This window comes from Anas platyrhynchos, chromosome 1 (genome assembly GCF_047663525.1).
Source record: "Anas platyrhynchos isolate ZD024472 breed Pekin duck chromosome 1, IASCAAS_PekinDuck_T2T, whole genome shotgun sequence".
NCBI lineage: Eukaryota > Metazoa > Chordata > Aves > Anseriformes > Anatidae > Anas > Anas platyrhynchos.
The window spans coordinates 95,649,884-95,667,615 of NC_092587.1; the positions used below are offsets into that span (position 1 = coordinate 95,649,884).

The 17,732-nt window shown below is 36.9% G+C and overlaps 1 protein-coding gene and 1 non-coding gene across 7 annotated transcripts in view; one reads left to right on the forward strand and one right to left on the reverse strand.

The window, feature by feature from the left end:
• Positions 1 to 17,732, forward strand: part of EPHA6 (EPH receptor A6) — a 520,880-nt gene that overhangs the window by 11,320 nt on the left and 491,828 nt on the right. The gene's annotated exons all lie outside the window — the stretch shown is intronic.
• On the reverse strand, positions 12,822 to 12,893 carry TRNAA-CGC (transfer RNA alanine (anticodon CGC)). The gene has a single exon. It is a non-coding gene; the product is annotated as a tRNA-Ala (tRNA).

Sequence of the window (17,732 nt, forward strand, 5' to 3'; positions counted from 1 at the left end):
GGGAAGAGTTAGAGGCTAAAGCTTTTATTTTAGGTGAGCAGTTTGTGACACCCACTTCACATTCCAAAGACTTAGTTTTATACATGCTCTGAAAAAAGCTACTGCTGACTACTCAGAGAGCTATGTGTTTCTGAAGCTCAGATATATCTTCTGTCATATTGGGAAACAGGAAGATGAGACACTTTCATTGATCAGCTCTACACCTTGTGTTCTGTGAGATACCTATAATCGTACAGAAAAGTGGTGGCAGAGATAGATATAACATCTTGGTTGTCACCGTGCTCTTCAGCTAAATTAATTGTATTTTTTCTTCCTATACACAACTAAGTTCTTCACTTGCAAAAATTTGTTCCTAATTTACAATTTTTTTTATCAAAACACAGTTTGTCAAAATATTGAATGCAGATGAAGTGAATTTGTACTAGAAATTAAAGATCTGAAACTTTTCTTTCATTCTGTGCACCTAGTCTCTTAACAGCCTCCTTGAAGGCAAGGCCCCAGCCCCACAGCAAAGGCTTCATCCAGCAGAGGCTTCATCTACCCTGTTTGACTCCCGTAGCCTTAGGAACCAGACTTTGATGTAGACTGTGAACCATAGTGACTATTTCAGTTCTGGCTTTTCCTAACTTTAAAGTGTGGAACTTGCTAATCCCATCAATGTAAAAATGTAGTTAATACGAAATTTCCTTTCTGACTGCAATTTTTGTATTTTGCGAAGTTCTTTATTCTTTCATTCTTCACAGATCATTCATGTAGGATGTTGGTTTATTTAGACTGACAGTGTAATCATCTACTAAATGATCTAAATTACTTAAGGGAAGAGAGATGCCATATTCCATGGCATAGGCATTAGAAGGTAACGAAGACATGCACCTTGCCAGTAGATTGTGTTAAACAGCAAAGGGATTTTGAAGAAAAATAGGTTTATTTACAGGTTACACAACAGAGTTGTCTTCATTAGTTTGCCTAAGAGCTCTAATGATTATAACCTCCCATTCTGTAGCTGTTTGTATCTTCACTTGTTCTTCTCCTTTTTACCTTTCTTAACACTTCTAGATGGTTTCTGTCTGTCAGTGCCTGTAGTTTTCTTCTATTTCTTTCTTCCATTCCTCGTCTTGTTGCCTTTGACTTGGGATGTTTCTCTCCCATATTCCTCTACTCTCTGACGTCTGTCAGGATAAAAGTACAGCTGAAAGCTTTCTGTACTTGTTAATGTGGCAACCAGGAGATAAAATGAGAGGACTGTCTTGCACACCCTCTGTATCTTAGGTTGGAATTAGTGTGGAGTAACTAGGTTGGAATCGGCTTCCTTCTTTGCTCTGTTTTTAACAGTATCAGCCCAGTCAAATTGGTATGTAGAGTCTGTTAAGGATGAAATGCACTAAGTGTAGATCGGCTTTGGCAGAACCAAAATTTTGACTTACTGTAATGAACAAGTTCTGCTTGGGTAAATGTGAACTTGCAGCAAAGGACATCAGTGAATTGTTATCAAGATGCTCCAAATGACAGATATGCTAGTGTTCATTAATTAAATATTCAAAACACATTTTCCCTTGTCTTTCTCTTGGAAATGTTTGAACAGTTTTATTAGAAATGTTTTTGCAGAAGTCCATTTCAGACATAGAATTCAACATAAAATATTTCAGAGTGAATATTTTAATTTTCAAAATGTTTAAAAGGAAAACTGCCGTAAGATGAGAGACTTAGTTAACCTGAACCATAGCAATAGTTAGAGTGGAGGTCACACTTGTAGCTGATTTTTCATTTTTTCCCCTTCTCATGGCATACCTGTTTTTGCAACAGTACATCAAAAGTTACAGCAATGTTTAGCCTATTCATTTCACTTAGGATCATTTTCCTTACTAATTTAGTAACAAGTAGTTTTCATTTTAAGTAATGTCCTGAAGCTCTAGCATTAGCAAGTTTCCATCATATTAAAGAAAATCAGGAAATTATTTTTAATAGCTATAGTCTGATAGATGTATCTTATACTTGAGAGATGTGCCTTAAGAAATAAAAGCTGATTGAAATGGTGCCACAGATGGATATTTTGAAAACAGAAAAGAAAATCAATAATAGATTAGGCTTGATTAGATGTTGACATTTAGAACTGCACATAGAGAATGTTAAAATTTACTGACAACAGACAGTCTTCTGCCTGATTTGCATTTCTACCTCCATTCTTGTTTCAGATGTATCATGATACATACGTTGTAAAGGTTAATGAAGAGATGATGATAAAATTACCATATAGCTCATCTGATTGTTCACGCTCTAGCCTGGAGGGCTGAATGTTTTCTAATCTAGTTTGTCTTCTGTGAAACCTAATTCTATTTATTTATTTATTGTTATATGAAATTCTAAATTGCTTGAATGTTTAGGTTAGTCTAAAATAATTTATGAAGTGATTTTCCTTTCTACCTTGCTCCATACACTTGTTTGTAGGAACAAATTTCTTTTGTACTCTACTTGAAGAGTATTTTGTTTTAAAACCCATTTTTGCAGTTTGAGAAGATCACTTCTATGACAGCAGAGTACATTCTCAGAATATCTGCAGATGATGTAAAACTGGGAGGAGAAGCTGTTAGGCCAGGGGGGCATGCTGCTACCCAGAGGGACCTTCACAGGCTGGAGAGATGGGCTGCCAGGAACCTCATGAAGTTTAGCAGGGAGAAGTGCAAAGTCCTGCACCTGGGGAATACAGTCCCAGCTACCCAGCTGGAAAGCAGCTCTGCAGAAAAGGATCTGGAAGTCCTGGTGTACATCACATTGAACACAAGCAAGCAGTGTGCCTTTTCTGCAAAGGCAGCTGACAGTGTCCTGGGCTTCATTAGGCAAAGTACTGCCAGCAGGTGGCAGGAGGTGACGCTTCCCACCTCCTCAGCACTGGTGAGGCCACAACTGGGTCCAGTTTTGGGCCCCACAGAGTAAGGGAAACGTGGAGCTACTGGAGGGAGTCCAGCAAAGGGACACAAAGATGGTGAAGGGACTAGAGCACCTCTCCTGTGAGGAGAGGCTGGGAGAGCTGGAACTGCTCAACCTGGAGAAGAGGAGGCTCAATTGGAGTCTTGTCAGTGTGCATAAAAACCTGAAGGGAGGGTGCAAAGAGGACAGAGCCTGACTCTTTTCAGCGATGCCCAGTGCATTAGTGAAAATGAAGCTGTGAATAATCAGTCTTCTCCTAGTTATTTCTGGACTACAGTGCATTTTGTAGGATCAGTTCAAGAGGGGTCAGTTTGGACCTAATTGTACTAGGCACTATTAAAGCATACAGATTCAAAAAAAGCAAGCTTGTGTGTCAATGAAAGGCACTGTGTCTTTCTTAAAGGGAAGTATAGGAAAGGACAGCCGGACCATTTGGGTATCAGAGCAGAAAACCAAGACCAAAACTAGGGAGATGATAATCACATAATGAATTTATGTTCTATATATTCATCTTATTGCTGTCAGGCAATACCCCCAGAAAAAGAGCAAAAGCTTCTAGGTCAACTGTGACTGAAGAATGTATCATAAGGCACAAAAGAAGGAATAGGAATTTTATAATGTCCAGTGTCCTGTAATGATTCCCATCCAAAGTTGGTGACAAAAATTAAATATACGTACAAGTAGGCTTTAATAAATTTAAACTTCCAAATATTGTGAGACAAAGGTAGAACTGTAGCCCAAAATAGATTTCTTTTTATATATTTGTTTTTGCAAAATGTGGTAATGTTTTCAAACTTTTCCATCTAGCTAAAGATGAAGAAACAAGCAAAACAATTTTCTCAGGTAATAGCCCACTGCAGATGCTGGTTTTTGAGAAAATCAAAAAGTATTAACATCCCATGGCTTGGGTTTTGATTGTAGTAATACAGATTCTGGTCCTTTTCTTTGGTTTCTGTCCTTAGCTGTTGGTATTATTTCTGTGTTATTTGGATAAAAGAGGTATGTGTTGTTTTGTCTAATCTATTTCATAAACCTGAAGGACTAATAAAAAGTTGTTTGGGGAACCTTGTTGAGATGTGGCCCAAATACCTTCTCTACTTGCATGCATAGCTTGGAACAAGAATTGTCAATATGTTGCATAAGCAAACAATTTACATTAGTCTATCAGCTTCTGGTGAATTTAATAACCATGTACGTCAGTGTTGACAGAATCAGATTATTTCATTTATGTAAGGGACTCATGCTACGAAGTTCCTGGATAACCTGAAATTCCAGGAGTAGGAATGAAAGAAAAAATCCCCAAATAGTGAAATATTTTCCCAGCAGAAAGAAAGGGAAAAAAAAAAGGAGGGGGGGGGATGGGGATGGAAAAAGCATACTCTGTCCATTTGCAAATGAGAATGGTCGAAGTGAGTCATCTGGAACTGCATTTAGTCAATGTAAATAACATTAAGGTTACACTGTAGTTCAAAGGTGCAACGTTTGGTTTATATAAAAGGGATAAAACAAGATGGTGGAACTGGATTTGCTGTATCACATAGCTCAGATATAAGTACCAGACATTTACCAGACAGTGCTGGTGTTATGGGATGTGAATGGTACCAATATCAAAGTGTATCAGAGCAATATCAAAGGCTAGAAATGGAAGAGAAAGATGGAAAAGCAGAATTGTCTGTACTGGGTTAGTGCAGTTAAGTGGGAGTATGTTAGTTTTTTTCTCTTCCCCTTTCCATTTTAGGAATTCTGTTTTGTCTTTGAAACGTTACAAATTGGTTGAAATTAATACTGAAGTTGGGTGAAGAGTTCTAATATGCTGTGTATTGAGAAACCTCTTTGCAGGTGACAAGTTTGTGTGTCTTGCTCGTCTTCTCAGAGTAAGACCAATTGCTACCACCTGAGCAGAAGAGAACTTCCTACCTTTCCAGGTCAGATGAGACTGCCAAAACAATTTGTGGTTGGAGACTTTTTACTTCACTGTAGCATGTAATATACTTTAAAAGACTTTATCAAAAACAAACAAACAAAAAAACTGGCTATTGGCAGGTTCTTCATAACCATTGTTAGTTAAGGGTCTTTTTAGTAAAGGGTTGTAAGCTGTATTTTTTTATGATGTATTTCAAAAAGGAAAACATTGGTCAGTTGTTATTCAGGCCATGCAAGGAGAGATTGAATAACTGTTCTTTTTTTTTTTTTCTTTCACTAATGTATTTTAACTTTTAGCTGTTATCACAAATGCTGGACTCTCTGACTGAAGAGATTCCTTTTTTTCTGATATCCAGCGCTCTCATGTCCAAATGAGATGTGATTACATGAAATTCAGTGAATACATTGTCCAAATGACCTTCTTTGAGCTGCTAGGTACTAGCTCAGGTTGACCTCACAATTTGCTTTCAATGCTTGGGTTACAGGGCCAGTACCATATGGAACATGTTTAAATGTTTCTGATCTGGTTAAAACTAAGAGAAAACTCTGGAAAAGGTTTAAGATAAAATCTTGATAGGAAATGGTTTATGGATAAAGTAAGACTTGTTGATGAGCTTCTTGGAGGTAGTGTTCCTTGAGTAGAGGTAAACGTATTTATGCAGCTGTAAGGAATATAGGGGTGATTTTCATTGTAGTAAAGTGATATACCATATGATTAAAGCTCCTAAAGTAGCAGCGGGCTGTCCTTTTTCAAATAATGAGATGGAGCAGTGCATTTTTGATAAGAGAGCGGAAAAGAAAGTATGAAGTGGAAGGGATTAAAAATCACATTTTTCTGACTCTCTCTAACATGAATATTTCAACTTACAAAATTTTGTGTTTAGTTTGGAACAAAAAAAATCATAACTTTAATAATATGTCATCTGCAGGTATAAGCATATAGGTTTGTAGAATCAAGCAAGTTCAAGCTCTTTTTAAAAGAATGTTCAAAGGAGGAGAAAAAAAAAAAAAAAGCTTTTATTCCAGTATAGGGTGGGGAAGAAATGTCATGAACTTGAGTCCATTGATTCCATTTTTATTGCTCAAAACTGCTACAGTTCATAAAATTCAGTTTTACAGGCTATTAGTCCATAATGTGGGTTATGTCCTTTGGAGACTTATGTTAAAGATAAATGCAGTAGTTCAGGAAGATCTATACTGTAGTTCTGTGAAGAGGGTTCAAGAATTATTTAAGTACTTGTTACTGTGTTCCAAAAGGAAATGGGGCGAGAGGGAAGAAATTGTCATCAGCCTTGAAAGTAGGAAAGGGAATCAGCAATGGAAGAGTCAGTTTATCATTCAGCAAATGGCTTCATTTCCTTGGAGGTGGGGAAAAAAAAATGCTGTAACATTACTGGCATTGAAAGTTTATTTTTTTAATTGTTCTTGACAGAGAAAATAGTATTTGCATTAGTGATACGTGCTCAGAATGTTTACACTCAGCATGGAGTGGCTCTGTTGACTGTAACTGGAACACAGGGTTGGAAAGGAGGTCTGTTATCACAAACAAATGCCTCATATCATTCTGTATAAAGAATTGATTAGTTTTCATCTTAAATCTAGTTAGTTGATCTTCCTTCTTTTCCCCCATTGGAGGCTTGTTCAGTACTTCACTACTCCGATATTAGCGTGTATCTGTAAACCGTATTTGCTAGTAGTCAGTGCTTAATCATTTATTCTTGTGCCAGCACTGTTAACAGTTATTGTTACTTTTGCCTATTCTCTTTCCCTTTTCAACACATTTGTTCCTGAACAAGGTGCCCAGAACTCTGTGTGGCTTTGTGGGCATGATTTTACTAGTATTTTGTTCAGTAGTGGTATTTACCTGGCATTTCCTGTGATAAAATTTGTCTCTTTTTTTTCTATGCTATTTGATTGGGCCTTGCTTGTCTTGTCGCCAGCTGATATGTCTGCCACTAAGCTCTCAATTCATTAAAAAAATAATAGTATTTTTAGCTCACTTTGGATTGCCTTACTATTTGTGTTTAATGTCGTCCCTTTTTTATTATGCCAGATACAAGGAATAATTCCTTCTGTCCCCATAGCTTTCCACATAGTGTTCCAGCCTTCAGTTGCATTGACGCAACACTCTCTACTTTTCCATGAAAGTTTCATTAGAACAAACCTACTTTGGCCAAGGACATTACTAAAATGTTAAATAAGATTGGTCTCATGACTAATCTTTGAGGAATTGCACAGTTAAATACTATCTGTCTCAAATCATGCCTTTTATGTACCTCCTTACCTCTTTTGCTCTCTGTTTAACACAGCTAAAAACGCTTTTACAGCTTGTTTCGGTTTCCTAACTCAGATTTATTTCTGACATTTATGCAACAAAATGCACAGAAGTTAGAACATTCACTACTAAAATGGTGTTGCCACACAAATAGTAATTTAATAATAACTTAGCTATAAAAACACAAATCATATTTCATAATTTTTGTAGTTTCAAAACACTTTTTGGTTTGCATAATTCTGAAATAAGCCTGAAAATATTACTGCATTCTCAAAGTCAAATTGAATGAAATTATACTCAAATTCAGCTGTAATTTTACCTTAATGCATTATAATTCAGATGTCAGCTTTTTCTTCCATAATTTGATTCCTCTTGGCTATTAGGATTGCTCAGTACTTACTCTGTTTTATTGCACTTAGATGAAATAAATTAAGCTGTATAGCAATATAAAAGATAATATTCATTGTTATAAATTTGGCATTTACATGAATGTAACATCTTAAATTCCCCCTTCATCTGTTTTAAATTAAGTATGAGATTTAAATCACTTATCCTGATTGAGAGCAAGCACGGGAAATGAAGGGACTGGACAATCAAAAAAGTAAACTGAGATTCTGATCAAGGCATTCATTATTGTTGGTGGGAAACAACGTTAAGCAATAATTGATTGCATTCATGTAGACAGAAGAGAAACCTGCCATGAGATAGTATAATATTCATAGTCTGAGAATGATTTTGAACAGGTAGTAAACTGAGAGCAATGAGTACAGCGGTTTTGGACTGCTCAGATACCATGCTAGCTAGCTCTTATAAGAAAAGGCCTTAGATAGATGCGTGTTTATGAAATACAGTACTCAATTTTACATATTACATCCCTTTATCTTTCTTTTTTTTTAACTAGTGTTCGAAGTGTATGCTTAATTTTCATGCTAATGTATTTCATTTGAACACTGATTCTCTCCATCTCATTCCTTATTTAATGCTGGTTATAATCTCACCCTTTTTTATAGGTAGAGAAATAAAAATACATGTAGGTAAATAACAAAATATTTTTGGCCTGACACTGTTCGTAGATTCAACTGCCTTCAATTATCCTGTGTTAACTCTACTGATGATACTATGTTTATTCCAGAATTACTCTATCATTACTGAACGTGAAACCTTGTTTCTTGTAGACAGGCTTTTATCATGCAGTCTGAAATGAAAAGGGAAAGACAGCTTCAGTTGTCTTAGTTTTAATATGTCCTGTAAATTGCCATATTTTGAAAGATTGTGATTTGAATTTTAGACAAATCCGTTATGGATGATGTATTTAGGATTTTAGATACAATTCTGATGACAAGTTGCCTTAATGAAAGCAAATATGTGCAAAACTTGTTAGGTGCCTCCCCATTCGAATTTTTACATCACTCCTGATGTGCAAAGAATAATAAACATGTTTCCTTTTAACAGAGTCAATGTTTATGATCTTTCTGCACAGCCCAGATATCCATTAACACTTTTCAATGCATTGGAGACTGTGTCACACTCTCCAATCCACATTTTCCTACAACCCCAGTTCTGTTGTGAATTACCTTTTATGCTATTCAACATAATTCATTTTTCCTTCCCACCAAGTCTTCCTGTAGAAACATTTGTCTTTAGGCTAGCCATTTCTCCCTCAGATTCCTCTATATATCTTTGGGCCCTCTTAAGTCCATTGTATGTTCTTTTAGCCCCATCAATTCACATTATGCTCCTGCAAAGTTCATTGTCTGGCTTCTGTTGTCCACCCACTCAATCCAATCTCATTCTCTGTGGGTGTCATCAGTCTGTTGGTCCTTAACCACCTTCATCAAACTTCTGTTCCCACAATATTCGTCTTTCATTGGGTCTTCTCTTAACTGTCAAATCCACTCACTGTGCCTTTGCGTAAAAATATCTGTCCTTCACAAACTGACCTTCAGTCATTAGGGTTTGTTGCTCTGGATGGCTCCTGGCCTTTCCACTAATTTTCTGGCTTTCCCCTGTACTTGTTCCTCCTTGCTAGTTTAGTGTTTGTGTCTTCTGCAGATAATACCATACTCCATTTCCTCAGCTTTTACCTCCAAACCCTTTGTAGTCCCAACTAGACTCTGGCTGACCGTGAAGGTAGAGATGCTACCCTTTAAGATCAGGGACCTTTTGTAGGCAAGGCAGAGCCATTGAATCATCTGCTCTGTAAGACTTCCATGACACCTAAAAAGGTGTGGTAAATCCAGGGGTAGGTGGCAGGGTCACACTAGTTGATTCATTTCCCATCTCTCTTTTTTTTTGTGACTTTTAAGCAAGTATGTAGCCATGCTATAGTGTGTTTCTGTTCTAGAAAACTAGAATAGTAATACATGCAGTTTTGGAAGGTTTCATTCATACTACTTAACATGCTATGTTGATAATCTTCCATGTAAGTCACTCTGCAGTACAGTTTTCTCTGTGCTTTAATTATGTCTGGTAAAATCTTCAATCAAAGGTTGATTGAAAAACAAAACATTTACGTGGAACTGCATATGTTAGGACCTTAAACAAGGGGTCAGTGTAAGCTAAAGTACATTCTCCATATGCTTTTCAAAGTATTTACATATAAAGAACTTTATTGGAAAGAAGTGCAGGGGCAATAGTAGTTTTTCAGGCTTTGTCTTTGTTTTGTTGGTAAAAAGTGTATTATGCTAGTTCATAGATATAATGGATGGCCCTCCAAGATAAGGTTGAGGTAATATAGTACTCAGGAGCATAGAAAAAAATTTAAATTATTCCCTATTTTTCCTTTAAGAGTAACACATCACCACAGTCATGGTGCTGTTTGCATCCCTCTCTTATTTTCTGTGCTCAAACTTTTCAGACAGAATGGCAAAAGAGAAGAAAAGAAGTTTCCAAGAGAAATTATATAAAGCAGGTTTTAATTCAAACATTGAGTTTGTGATAATCATTCAAATATAAGAGTTCCCATATTTATTTATATATTAACATATTCCCATATATTCCCATATATGTGAAGTTACAGTGTGGATGTAGTATTATATAGTCTATGTTTTGCATTGCCTTCAGAGTCCCTTGGCAGCACTCCAGCAATCTGCAATGACATTCCCCTTGCATCCTTGGGTTATCTAACAGGCACTTATGTCTCGAGCAGCCCTGGGAAGCAGTGCTTTGAACTAAGCCGGTTGAAGAGCACTACTGCATTTCCAGCAGCAACGATGCAGCACTGTACCTGCCAAATTGTTGTGCCCCAGATGTGTTCATTTCAGGTCAGTGGAAGTCTCACAAATTCCCTCCATGTTCATGTGTGTTACACATGGCTACCCCTTGTTACAAAACAGACTATTTTCAGCCTTAGCAGAAGTGACTGTTTTACATTGCACTGTTTTAGCGGTCAGTTTGTTTGCTTTTATTATTTTCATGAAAGTATTATACAGTTAGGTTATAACACTCTTTTTTCTGCTGCTCAGTTTTAAAGAGCCACAGACTAGGAAAAGATGAATTAAAAAATGTTCCCTGTATCATATTCAAATCACCTCTTGCACTGTAGAAAATTCAAAGGAATTCCTGAAGTAAGATAGAAAAGCAGAGTCTTTTTACTTTCTGTTCTTGATGTGAAATCAGAAAAGAGTTTACTTTCTCCCATTTCATTACTAGATAGTCACAAAAGGGGAAGGAAAGAAAAAGGGGGTTGAGGGGGAAGAGACTGTAACTATATACTGATGAATATGAGACTACTTATTCAACAGGAGAGGCATACCAACTTAGTACATGAACGCATTCTCAGATCTATTTTATGCTCTTCAGTTATCTTTGGAATCTTAATCTGTATGTATGTGTTTTAAAAGTATATCACTCAAAGCTTGAAGTCTGTATGTGGTAGAGATGAGCACTTCCATGCCATCCAATCTTTTAAAGCAATTTGATTTTTGGTTAGATAGTCAAAACTTATTTACTGTCAAGTAAATGACAGGATGCTGTATATTTATTTGTTGATAATGTTAAAAGTATTGCAAACCTGATTATTTTGTAAAAACAATTGAGCCTTCATGCTGATGTTCCACTGTAAGTAAGAGACCAAGAATTTCAAAGCTACCAATTATTAGCATGTACTTTAGTTTGACAGCCTGACCTAGCACCTGGAAAATGTTCATGCTGTGAAAGCTTGGTGCTTGACACCATAAATTATAAATGAAGAGCTGGTGGAAAAAGTGACAGACTGACTCCGAGAAAGAGAGAATTACAAAGCTGAAAAACATTAAACTGACTGGCTGTGCGGATATTTAATCAAAGGAGATAGAAAGCATTTTATCATCATGAATATAAACCTGGGATATCTCTGGGAGTATTTGTCATGATTGGAACAACTCTTCTTTCTAATAAGTTTTATTTACTTTGGTATATTTTGAGAGGCTGCATTAAAAAAAAAAAAAAAATAAAAATATATAGTCAAATGTTAACCTCATGATTTCCAAGTTGCCTTTGAGTTCTTTCTGGAAGGTTTTTTTTTCACAGTTCTAGACTGCTAGAGTCTTTTCTGTATGTCTTGTACAACGCAGCCATAAAGCCAACTATAGTAAACCTTTCACTTCCAAAGTGTGTAACTTACTAAGGAAATGAGATGCCACTTCAGAATTCAAGGAGGCAAATTGGTCATTTTACTTGAGAGCACTGACACCTTTGAAAGTCTTGACTGGTTCTGCTGTGATATATGCCCACAGCTTTTGGCTCTACTGATGACTTGCCTTAACCGCTACCAGCTAAAACTGTTACTAACCACATCACCCTTAACAAGCTGAAAAAAAATACAAATGTGGGCTTGATAGCCCTCCCCAGTCCTTTGTATTTCTCTTGTTTTCTCAGGTCATTAGGGAGGTCAGGGAGCACGTCCTTGTACTTGAGTATGAATACTAACTTCATCAGGCTTATAGCATTGCCATGGATCTGCAGTGGATTATGTTAATATCCTGTCACTTCTGGAGGCTCATTTATATGATTTGTTGTTAAAATCTAGGTGGTAGTTCAACCTACATCAATGAAACATATGGGGATTAAACTCCTTATGGGTGGATATGCTTTTTCACCCTCTGTGCCACTTCATGGAGACATTGTTAGTTTGCAAGAGCAGGCCAGTCACGTACTGAAACAAATAGCTGGATATACAGAATCACAGAATTGTCTAGATTGGAAGAGATCTCCAAGATCATCTAGTCCAGCCACTGACCTAACACTAACAAGTCCTCCACTAAACCATATCCCTAAGCTCTACATCTAAACGTCTTTTAAAGACCTCCAGGGATGGTGATTCCACCACTTCCCTGGGCAGCCCATTCCAGTGCCTAATGACCCTTTCTGTAAATAAGTTCTTCCTAATATCCAATCTAAAACTCCCCTGGCGCAACTTTAGCCCATTCCCCCTCATCCTGTCACCAGGCACATGGGAGAATAGACCAACCCCCACCTCACTACAGCCTCCTTTAAGGTACCCATAGAGTGCAATAAGGTCGCCCCTGAGCCTCCTCTTCTCCAGGCTGAACAATCCCAGCTCCCTCAGCCGCTCCTCATAGGACTTCTTCTCCAGACCCCTCACCAGCTTCATTGCCCTTCTTGGGACTCGCTTGAGCACCTCGATGTCCTTCTTGTAGCAAGGGGCCCAAAACTGAACACAGTACTTGAGGTGCAGCTTCACCAGAGCCAAAAAGGCTGGAGATGCTGGGGTTTGAACCCAGGGCCTCTTACATGCAAAGCAAGCGCTCTCCCACTGAGCTACATCCCCTGACCAGCACCCCTAATAGATCTGCCATTTATGAGCTGTATGAGCCCTCTGCTTTCTGTATCATAGCTTTTCTGTCTGCAAAATAGGCATGACTCCTATCTCATTCTGTGACATAAAAATACTGACTGAATGTAGGCAAGCTCTTATTTAACAGCCTAGAGTTAAGTTATGCTGAACTACAGAAGTAGTAGAAGACAGAGGGTGATAAAGACCCATCAGCTTCAGAGGGTAGGTCTGTGCCACCACTCATCCTCCTGAGGCCAGTTCTGCATCTTGTGGCCACAGAAATGCCTGCCTGCTGGTCTCATTGCTCTTCTTCCTGCATTTGATTTGCTTGTAGGTCACACTTCAGACTCCTGGTTCCTGCTTTCATCTGTGACTGAAGCAGCATGCTCTGAAGCTGCGGCAATATGCACCCTCAAGCACCCTGCCACAAAGCCCAGAGTGGTCCCTTATTTCAGTTCCTCTGTTAGAGATGCTCAAACAGTTCTTCATGGAGCCATGCTGTGAGTCAAGCATGACCTCTCTTTAGTTGCCTCAGCCTTTGTACCTCTCCTAACATCTTCCTGTTTTATTCCTCAGAGGGACCAAACAGCTTATTTTTGGTCATGGTTATTAAGTAACTACTTGAGTAAGCAGTGCCCATCTATCTTCCCATTCCCCATCTGTCACTATGAGCTGTTCTCTTCCAAACTTCTTCCTTTAAAAGGAAAAGTTCTGTAATGGTTTTGGTTCTCACTCCACTTGAAAAGAAACAGGTCACCCAGTTGAAGGTGTCAATTTCCTGTGTCAATTTCTCTGATTTTGCATGGGACAAAGGGAACAAACCCTTAACTATACAATTTTATGCTTCATTAATAGAGGGTCTAGTCTTTGGATCAGTGCAGTGGGAGAAAGAATGGGTGAATAATATAATAACAATATCATAATAATTCTAATAATGTTTCTAATAAGGTGGGTTTGATTATCTCCATCAACTCCCATGTGAAGTTTCTGTACCACTTGAACAGAGGAAATCCCAAGAAATGTAGAGTATAAGAACAATAGCTACGGAAGCATTAACTTCGTAACTAGTCTGACTGACAGTTCCGTGTAAGTTTTGGTATATTTTTCTGAAAAATTTTGTGTGTTCTTTTCGCTTATGGATTGATGTCATGTAACCTTTTTGTTTGTTTTATCACCACTTGAAAAAAAAAATATTAGTATAGTAAAATAAATAAAAGCAATTTTCATAAAAGCAAATGCATGGAAGAATGCAGAACAAAAAAAGGTTTACAGTAAATTGGAGAGTATTAAATCTAGCATCATGACTCCACCACCAAGTCACAGTCTAGTAGGATTGGCTTCAACACGCGAGTCATTTGTACTTTACCAGTGAAAGGAAAGAGAAATCCATTTGTCTGAATTTCACTTGTTTCTAATTTCCCTAATGAAGATACAGTCAGGTTAATAAACATAGCTGACAAAACTGTCAGGTGTTCATGTTCATTTAGAAAAATCTGCCCAGTAATCTACTGTTGACATGAACATGATGCTGAACTGAATATCAATTAGCTTTTTCAAGTCAGAATGAAAATTATTACGTAGGACAGCTAGACTCTTATCATAATTTTGTGACTCCTGTTTTTATTAGGGTTAGCTCCTGACTTTGCATCTCCCACATGAAAAGAAAAGCTTAGAAAAATAATATAGATATATGACATAATACCATCTCCAGTGTTATTTTCTGGACCTGTGACCTGCATTAATTTATCTCACATCAGTTTGCCATGAATCCCTGCTGAAAAGAAATGCCTTAGAAATGAAAGCTGAGTCAATGCTTAAGATCACACTGTTTTCCTGGTATCTGAAAAGTCTTTCTTCCCATCTTATACCTTGTGCAGAGTCCAGTAAAGTACAACAGTCTGCTTTTACCGGCCAGGACTTGCTCTTCAATTCTGTGTTTGCTGCCTGTCCTGCGGGGCTGACAGTGCAGCACTCAGCCCCTACTGATGCGTTACAAATATAGGAATTAGTCCCTTCTGGCTGGTCTGTGGACTTGAGAACCTCCTTCTGTCTTATTCCCCTGTTCGGCTGTGCAGTGTTCAACTAAATCACTTTGAAATCACTTTGACGCTGTGCTCCTGGGAAAAATCTCTATTATAGGCTAGGAGAGAGAGGATATTACCTATTCTGTCTCTATTTCACAGTTACCTGAGGAAAAGTTGGGGGTTCATCTTTTTCTGAAGTAAACTAATTTTTTTCTAAATGTGAATATGCTTTCTCTTTACCTCAATAATTTTATTTTTTTCTTGTGCTTGTGGATAAGACTCATGTCGGAGAAGTAAGAGTGTGTGTTAGACCTCAGAACAGATGTTTACAATTGTCTTAGGGCAAAACAACTTGTGAAACAGTAAAATAACGTAGTTAAGATTTAACTGTGTAAAATATGGGTTTGTAACTGTTATCCCCCCAAAAAATCCAGTGTAGAAATTGTCATGTATTTGAGCACAATAGCTACATTTTCTACATGCTTTGGTGCCACTGAATGTGTCAGGATGATGCCCGTGGCTCCACACTGTATTCATGAAATGAAATGTGGCACCCATGTTACTGGGGAAGCCTGTATCTTCTGAATGATGTTGTGTGTCCATGGCTGATAAATTGCTTAATTGCTCCTATTTATTTGGTATGTCTGTATTGTTAACAGCAATTGAAGTTGTGTGATATTGAAAAAGAAAGTCAATGTGGAATATCCATTTAATCATTTCTGTCCCTCATAAGTTGCTTTAGAGGGACTTGTACCATTGGAACAGTCCTATACACATGTGCAGAAAAAACACTAAAACATGGATTGTTGTGGCAGTGTGGAGGTGATGCAATCTGTAGTTAAGTTCCACAGCAAGGAGTTCCTGCTGTAGGCCATCACACAGAGGAGCTCTGAGTGCTGCTGCAAAACAGGACTAAAGGTCATTTCTCTTGCCTCCATTCTCCTGATTATTCCTTTTTTTTTCTTTTCTTTTTTTTTTTTTTTTACGTCAGAGAAATAAATCTCACAAGATGTTTCATACAGAAAGCTGCTACAAAGCTTTCATACCTTTCCTTGTCTCAAATAATTTTAAATGCTAATACCTGGTCAAATAGTCTCTATTTTAGTTGTACTGAGACTACTTCAGATGTGAACTCTGCCTGGTTTACGATAATTGACTAATATTCAGAATTAATCCATTGTTTCCAAATTTTTTTTTGTTTAGTTAAGCACTTGTGCGCTATTCTACAGGACTTTAATGCTATTAAAACAGACTAAAATGGTGATGGAAATAAATAACATAAAAGTTTACCATTGTTTGGGTGTAAGTATTCTCATAGCTTTAAAATAAGGCCATCTGTCTTTGTTCTTTATCTTACAAATATTAAACTCCAACTTTATAAAACTTATTTAAATTTGTCCAGCATTTCAAATATTTACTGGTCCCAAAATTAAAAAAAAAAAAAAGTATCAATCATATCTTGTCTACTTAAAATGATATAGGCATGTTCAGTGGGCTGCATACAGGTTATAAATTACAAATGATAATAATTGCTCATCAGAGCATTTTAATAAGTATTTGAAGTACGTTGAAGAATTGTTTCTCACAATAAAGTGACATTAGGAAGGAAGTAAAAATGCTATTGTTAAACTAAGAAATGATGGTGTTAAGTCCGTGGCCTATAGCCACAGCCTTGTTACTTTTTAAAAATTTACTGTCCTGCTTTTAGAAAGGCAGATGTTAAAATAATAAAAATAAGCCACAGTAAATGTGACCTATTTTTGTAGACAAAAAGCTGACTGTATGTTCTAATTTTTGTCTTTTTATTCAAATAACACATAAGGACTGCTGTCTATTGTTCCCCAAAGATGAAAGCCAGGGCTTTCTCCAAACAGTAGACTTTACCAACTACCCATCAGAATTTATGGTGATAATTTCAACAGTAATTTCTAGATAAAGAAAATATATATGTGAAGTGAACCTTTGCAGTCTTAGTAGACGCTGGTAAAAGATAAAAATGTAAATTCCTTAGTGCTATAGAAATAACAAATGAGTTAGGCCTACCTGTAGAATTTTGAATGTCAAGTTTGCTGGTTTTAGCTCAGATATAACTTTACTTTTGAGATACTGAAACACATTTATTCAGAATCTGAGTATTTTTTCATCCCATTATGGTTGCATGCCTTGTTATTTGGAAATATATGTAAAACTGCATTTTTCTTCATGAAAATATAATTTGTATGTATGTTCATATAGCTCTTCTTTCCAAAGATATAATCATATATTATGCTTATGATTTGTTCTTCTAAAGTAAGGTCATGATGCAATCAGAGATCAATTACATGGCATGAATAACAAATAGAAAAATCTACATGTTTGTAAAGGAACTGGCTTATTTCTCTGAATGATGAAAAACTTATAGAGTTGAAAAAATAAGTATTTGGCAAATGAGTAGCAAACAGAAAGGAACATATAAGCTTGCAAAAATGATATGCAGTGAGTATAGTAATCAGCTTTGGTCTTAAATATGTTTCATCCACTTAATTGTTCAAATGAAATACCGTGTCATTCCAAGGTTAGTTGCTGCTTCCCTTTCCCTAGCTTCAGGGGGTTGACAGTATATGGAATAATGGTACTGAAGATACAGCAGGAATCAATTGCCTCTGCCTCCATCAGTTCTCTCAGTAGGTACAAGACACTCTTTCATTTTAAAAAATTACATAAATTACATCTCTCAGTGTGGTATCTTCTGGTTTTAGGTAGCAAGAATGAAGTAAAGATTTTAGTTTATTTATCTTTCTTATTTATATGGCACAGTTATATAAAAATC